General features: G+C 32.4%; 1 long non-coding RNA gene across 2 annotated transcripts; it reads left to right on the forward strand.

The window, feature by feature from the left end:
* The first annotated feature begins 1408 nt into the window (after positions 1 to 1408).
* On the forward strand, positions 1409 to 3358 carry LOC120079587 (uncharacterized). 2 transcript variants are annotated; one of them, XR_016530307.1, is made up of 5 exons: positions 1409 to 1542; positions 2247 to 2449; positions 2549 to 2621; positions 3040 to 3123; positions 3207 to 3357. It is a non-coding gene; the product is annotated as an uncharacterized LOC120079587 (long non-coding RNA). The 2 variants fall into 2 exon arrangements; XR_016530308.1 differs by having other exon boundaries at positions 1424 to 1542; positions 2212 to 2449; positions 3207 to 3358.
* The last annotated feature ends 3342 nt before the right edge of the window (positions 3359 to 6700 follow it).

Raw genomic sequence — 6700 nt, forward strand, 5'->3', positions numbered from 1 at the left:
ATTTATTCATAATTTTTTTCCTAAGCATTTTTCTTATAAGAAACAAACAAGTATATTTCAACAAGGAACAAAAGAGATCATCGAGTGTTAGCCATATAAATTTGTATATTCTGATACCATCAAATCTTTACATGTCTTGGCATCACCTTTATGAATGGTTTCTAGGTTTTATTTAAAATAAGGAAAACTATTTACATAAAATGGCAAAATGTAATCTTCTTTGATAGAGATCGATAGAAATCTATCAGTGATAGAAACTGATAAAAGACTATCATTGATACTGTGATAGACGCTGATAGAAGTCTATCAATATCAATTAGTATGTTTTTTTTGTTATTTATGTAAATAGTTGAACATTTTTTCTATTTATAAAAATTTTCCTAATAATAATCCAAAATTAAGATCAACATGGTAGAATTTACCACTAAAGAAAAAGATTCATGAGTTTGATCTGAAAAAAGGCATAAAATAAAACACCATCTCATCTCATTGATTAAACTTGTAACAACTCAAGTTGTATACAAACATTATAGGAAATTAAATAATGAATGTTTAATTAAAGTTCAAGATTAAATCTAGTTATTAGTAAACAAATTCTAAGTTAAGCCACTAAGTTTAAAATTTGGCCTATAAATCTTATTGATCATTAAATAAATAACAAACATAATATTGATTTGAAAATTAAGCAAATATCCAGGAAAAAAAACTAGAAAATAAAATAATGATAATATAAGAATATTTTGAAGAAAATGGAAAATAATAATAATAATAATAATAATAATAATAAAAAAAAAATAAAAAAAATAAAAAAAATAAAATATAGAAAGTTTAAGATAATAATGATATTCTTTTTTAAAAAAGAGATAAATATAAAAGAAGTTAAACATTAAAAAAGAGAAAAAAAGATAAATATAAAACAATATAAACATAAAAAATAAAAAAATTAGAAAAAAAAAGAAGATAAACATTAAAAAAAAAGATAAATATAAAAGAAAGAAAAAAAGAAAAAGATAAACATAAAAAAGAAGATAAATATATTTTTTTAAAAAAAGAGAAAAGATAAATATAAAAGAAAATAAACATTAAAAAAAAAAGAAAAAGATAAATATAACAGAAGATAAACATAAAAAAAGAAGGAGATAAATATAAAAAAGATAATATATATATAAAAGATAAATATAAAAGAAGATAAACATTAAAAAAAAAATAAACATAAATATAAAAGAAGATAAACATAAAAAAAAGATTAATATAAAAGAAAATAAACAAAAAAGAATGAAAAAAAGGAGAGGATATATATATATATATATAATGAGAAGATAAATATAAGAGAAGATAAACATTAAAAAAAGAGAGAAGATAAATATATATATATATATATATATAAAGATAAACATAAAAAAAAAAAGGGAGGTCGGTTAAAACTTCCTTATAAATAGGAAAGTGGGGCATTTTGTTGGAAAAAAAAAAAGAAAAAAAGAAAAAGAAGAATCAAAAGCATTTCAAGACCAAACCATAAGAAATAATAGGATTACAATAAAGGTAAATAGTTTATTTCACCTTCTCTTTACGTATTTTATGGTAGTGTACCTTTGATATGTTGTTTTATGATATTCTTATTGTTATGTTGCATTATATGTTTAAAACACATTTCTTTACAAGGGACCCTATGCATTATGTTTATTCACGATTATGTTAAGATCAAGTTTTAATTAGGTATAGGTTATGCTTCCAGGATTGACAGGGCATGTATGGTTGCACCCCTCTAGGCCTAATCTTACGTTATGTTTATGCTAGGGACTAGCAGGGTATGTATGGTTGTAGTAGGGTTGGTAAAAAAATCTGTGCGGGGACCCGCCCGTTCGGGTCGGGGATTCCCTGGTATGACCGGGGATGGGGTCAAACCGGAGAATTTATTCGGGGCCCAGTCCGGGGATGGGGCGGGGACGGGGACAGTATCCCCGCCCCGACCCCAACCCCGAATTTATATATATATTTTTATAAATATATATATATATATATATATATATTTAGAAATTCTATAAACTTATTAATTTGTATATATGTAATATGTTTATAAAAACGCCCAAAATGAAAAAGTAAAAAACCCAAAAACCCAAAATTAGAAAAGCCCAAAATCTTCTCCTCTCTTCCCTCCTTTCTGTCAAAAATTACTAAATACCTAAAACTAAATCCCTAAAACGATCATAGCCTACTGCCGAATCCAACTCCCTCCACTGCTCCAGGTGAAGTCGTGAAAAGTCTTCAACCATTGAAGACAGTCAGAGTCTCCAGCCTCCGTGTCTACCCAGCTCGCGTCCGCCTCCATCTGCATCCAACGTCCGCGCCCACCCGCCTCCGTCCGCGTCCAGCCTCCGCGAGTCCGTATCCGTCTGACACCATTGAAGACCGAAGACAGATCTGCTCCGCATCCGTCCGCCACTTTCAGGTGAAGATACTTCCGACTTGAACTTTGTTTAGATCATGAGTCTTTGTTTTTTTTATATATTTTGATTGTTTTGTGTTGTTTTTCTTTTGAAAAAAATAGACTTTGTGTGCTATTCCGAGAGGCGAGATCTATCCGTTCAACTTCCAAGACTTCAAAGTTCAAGCCGGTCTCGGTAAAAATTTTCTTTCGTTCTCCTGTTTGGCCGTTTGATATTTTTGAAAAGTATGCTTGAAATTAATAAATAATATATTTGAAAAATATGTTTGTGTATGTTTTATATTTGAATGTTTTGAATTTTAGGCTTGAATATGTTTGAAAAATATGTTCGTGTCTATTTGATATTTGAATGTTTTGAATTTTAGGCTTGAATATGTTTGAAAAATATGTTTGTGTATGTTTGATATTTGAATGTTTTGAATTTTAGGCTTGAATATGTTTGAAAAATATGTTCGTGTATATTTAATATTTGAATTTTTTGAATTTTAGACTTGAATATATTTGGAAAATATGTTTGTGTATGTTTGAAATTTGAATGCTTTCAATTTTGGGGTTGAATGTTTTGAATATGTTTGAATGCTTTGAAAATGAAGTCCAAGTCTGAAGAAATGGTTACACATTTAGCAACTGTTTTAGAAGATGCAGATGATTTTGATGAAGATGGCATGGTAACTAAGGTATGCTCAAGGATTAACATTATTTGTGGTCTAGTTTTTTTTTTTTTTTGTGACATTATTTGTTTATTACATTTTAAATGTAGGAATGAATACAACTAAGGATAAGATGATGCCAAGAAAGGTGAAAGATTTGATTGTGAAGTCGTTGAAGAGAGAAGGACGAGCTTTATTGAATTTTAAGTTGTAAACTTATTTGAATGTATAAGATGTTTGCCTTTAATTGACTTCCTTATTCAAACTTTATTGAATTTTAAATTGTAAATTTATTTAATAGATTTATTAGCTTTTTAAATTGTCAATTGATTGTCAATTAATTGTCAATTATGTTTATTTCATAGAATAGTCTATTGTTTTTTGTTCATTCGTTGTGCATTAGTCAAAATTTAAATAAAATCACTAGAATTAAAAAAAAACAAGAAATTCGATAAACTTATTTAATGGATTTTTTGTGGACTAATAAAATTTTAATTAAACAAATGGGGAATCCTCACCTTCAAATGGTGGGGACGGGGGTGGGGATGGGGGATAATTTCCTCCACGAGGCCGGGGACGGGGGATGCCCCCCTGCTCCGGTCCGGCCCCATTGCCAGCCTTTGGTTGCACCCCTCTAGTCTAGTCTTACGTTTATGCTAATGGTTGATGTTAGACGCGACTCTGGTTTTACTGATTGCATGACCCGCTAATCATCAGATGGGTTAGTTTTCGCTTAGGTCCTCATCTTTCTACTAGAGCGGAGGAACTTACGTTGGAAGCATAACCTCCACCTCATGTTATTATAAGTTTATGTTTTGGATCCCAATCATATGTTTTCATGACATGTTGCATGTGAGACATTTGGTCACTACCTTAAGTGAGAACTACTTACTGGGTATATTATATACTCATCCTATTTTATAGATTTTGTAAGTAAGGACATAGCGGAGGTGGCATGACTGGACGTCGCTCAAGGGGCCAACCATCAAATTGACTATTTTGGTCATAAGGTATTTTGTTCCACTACGCTAATGTTTAAGGATGCTGGTGTTTTGTAAAATAAACTTTTGTATAGTTTTGCTACTTAATTCATAAAATTTAGAACTGTTCTTTTGAAATTTTTACCAAAGCGCATCCCATGATAGAAAATCTAAGTATGCATATCGTAGCGGTCAGACCTTATTATGTAAGGATCTAATCGTTACAGTTTGGTATCAGAGCATTTGGGCCAAATAGACTCTATTGTATTAGAAGAGTTGTGGTGTTTGATGGTTCGGTCTGTTAAGTGATGCCAATAGTTATGCTAAATACGCTGGTAAGTGAAATTTTCAAATAAGTAATTTAGTAAATAATTTAGTAAACATAAGTATAAGTAAATAAATAAATAAATAAAAATGTAGGATTAGATTTCTTGTTATGAAAGAATGTTTGTACCAGATGGCACCACAACAAGTTCCAACACGACAAGGCAGATCTCGAAATGAACCCACAGGGGATCAAAATCTAGGACATGGACAAATGCCTTATGTGTTACTTACACCAGAAGTACTACAAATACTAATACAAAATATGGATAATGGAAGCATAACCTCGTTAACTGCACCAATAATCAATGATACAAATGACTTGAAAATCATTCGAGAATTCAGGAAGTTTAATCCTTCAATATTTGACGAATCACCCGTGGATCCAACTATAGCATAGAATTGGATAATAGAAATAGAAACTATTTTCCGCCACATGAACATCCCAGAAGAACAGAATATAAATTATGCCACCTTCATGCTAAGAGGTGATGCAAAGTTTTACTGGGAATCCACACAAAGAACAATCAAGGGTTCGATCTCGTGGTAGCAATTTAGTCAGGCTTTTTACAACAAGTATTTCCCATTGACAGTAAGATACCTGAAGGAAGTGGAATTTCTTAATCTTCGTCAAGGGAACATGTCGATGGTGGAGTATGAATGGAAGTTCGATTACTTGTCTCATTTTGCTCCCCGACTAGTAGACACAGAAGAGGAGGTGGAAGGGTTTATCTAGGGATTAAGAAAAGGCATTCGAGGCACGGTCACTGCCTTCTGACACAAAGAGTATGCACTTGCCCTCGAGTTGGTCTTACTCATGGGAGTAAATCTCGCTGCCAAAACCTTAATTCCTGAATGAGGATTAATGCCAAATCAAAAGAGGAATTCAACCAACAAAGCTTCCAATGTTCATAATGGCAAACTAAAACTACCCAGGCACTCAGGATGTACAATCACAATAGATGAACCAAATTTTCTCATATCCTAAGTGTGAAAATTATGGAAAATACCATCAGGGGCAATGTCTTCGAAACTTAAGAGTATGTTTACATTGTGGCCAGACAGGTCACTATGCAAATGCTTCCCAAAGCTCGTCACCGAAGTATCAACCGCTTAGACCACCCAGCCTACCAATAACAAGGTTACCCAACAATAGAAAGGACGGGTGTTTGCTGTTACATGTCAAGAGGCAGAGAACCAAGATACAGTTGTTACGGGTATATTACCCATCCTTGGGTATCATGCCTTCACTTTATTTGATTCGGGCTCTAGTCATTCATTCATCTCTATAATATTTGCAAAACATGCTCAACTAACATAAAGCCCTTAGGCTACATTCTATCCGTAGCTACTCCTGCCGGAGTATTTATATTGGCCAGCTCAGCGGTGGAAAACTGCAAGTTGTCAGCATCAGGACATAAACTAGGGGTGACTCTTATCATCCTAGACATAAGTGATTTTGACATAATACTAGGTATGAACTGATTAGCAGCAAACTATGCAAGCATAGATTGCCATAATAAAGGGGTCATATTCACCTTTCCAACAGGAACCAAATTTAAATTTAAGAGTTCTAATATACAATCAGTCCCAAGAATAATTTAAGCCTTAAAAACTAAGCATTTCCTCAACCATGGGGCTTGGGTATATCTAGCGAGCATGGTGGATTTACGAAACCAAAAGGATGAATTTAAGGCCATTCCTATAATAAGAGAGTTTGAATATGTATTTCCAGAAGAGCTTCCAAGTGTGCCACCTAGTTGAGAAATAGAATTTTGTATAGACCTAATTCCCGGAGCTGAACCAATATCTAAAGCACCATATAGAATGGCGCATGCAGAGTTAAAAGAACTCAAATACAATTACAAGAATTGTTAGATAGGGGATTTATATGCCTTAGCGTGTCTCCATGGGGGGTATCTGTCTTATTGATTAAGAAAAAGGATGGATCAATGCGTTTATATATAGATTATCGAGAGTTAAAGAAGTTGACAATAAAGAATAAATACCCACTCCACCACATTGATGATTTATTTGACCAATTACAAGGAGCCTCAGTATTCTCCAAAATAAACTTACGATCTGGATATCATTAACTACGAATCAAGGAATCTGATATTTCTAATACTACTTTTCGAACAAGATATGGGCATTATGAATTCATTGTGATGCTCTTTGGATTAACTAATGCCCCAATAGCCTTCATGGATTTGATGAATAGAATTTTTAAGGACTATCTTGATAACTTCGTAATTGTGTTCATAGATGATATCCTGGTATATTCCAAGCCTTAGGCAGAA

The sequence above is a fragment of the Benincasa hispida genome, chromosome 6 (assembly GCF_027475165.1).
Source record: "Benincasa hispida cultivar pf3 chromosome 6, pf3_genome.v1.1, whole genome shotgun sequence".
Lineage (NCBI taxonomy): Eukaryota > Viridiplantae > Streptophyta > Magnoliopsida > Cucurbitales > Cucurbitaceae > Benincasa > Benincasa hispida.